The 549-nt window shown below is 36.8% G+C and overlaps 1 pseudogene; it reads left to right on the top strand.

The window, feature by feature from the left end:
• The first annotated feature begins 401 nt into the window (after positions 1-401).
• Positions 402-549, top strand: part of LOC119587316 — a 1,333-nt pseudogene continuing 1,185 nt past the window's right edge.

Raw genomic sequence — 549 nt, 5'->3', positions numbered from 1 at the left:
TAAACTTCATCTTCATAGTTTGAATGACAATGAACACAATGATGGTGGTGATGATCAACACATCGATGACAAAATAATTATAAAAGTCATTGTAATGACTATCTACTCGACACTGGAGAAAAATAAGAAATAAAAAAGCTATAGATCTGATTCTTCTTGATGACGCAAGGCTATGGTTAGGGCCTTTGAAGAGGTTGAAGAAATATATGAAAACCGATTTTCAATCAAATTAAAAGGCTTCCGAATTCCGTACGTCTGAAGAAAAGGGCTTACGCAAGGGAACCACTAACGAGCCCCGAAGTGAGTGGAAGGGAATGCAGGGGGAGCGGAGCAAGTTCCACATTCATGATCGGAGAGGTATAAAAGTCGACGGACATCTAGTGTGGTCAGTAATCCTTATCATGTTGTTCTTAGTAAGTTTTGTCGGAGTACAGTGCTCCTCCTGTGATCTGTTTGTATGAATTTGGAAATTTAGAAGTGTATAACTTTCATATTACATAACTTGAGACAAAAAAAACAAAGTTATATAGTTCTTATTCCAATATCAAT

The sequence above is a fragment of the Penaeus monodon genome, chromosome 22 (assembly GCF_015228065.2).
Source record: "Penaeus monodon isolate SGIC_2016 chromosome 22, NSTDA_Pmon_1, whole genome shotgun sequence".
In the NCBI taxonomy this organism is placed as follows: Eukaryota; Metazoa; Arthropoda; class Malacostraca; order Decapoda; family Penaeidae; genus Penaeus; species Penaeus monodon.
The sequence above is the reverse complement of the archived record's forward strand: the minus strand, read 5'-3'. Positions and strand labels throughout refer to the sequence as shown.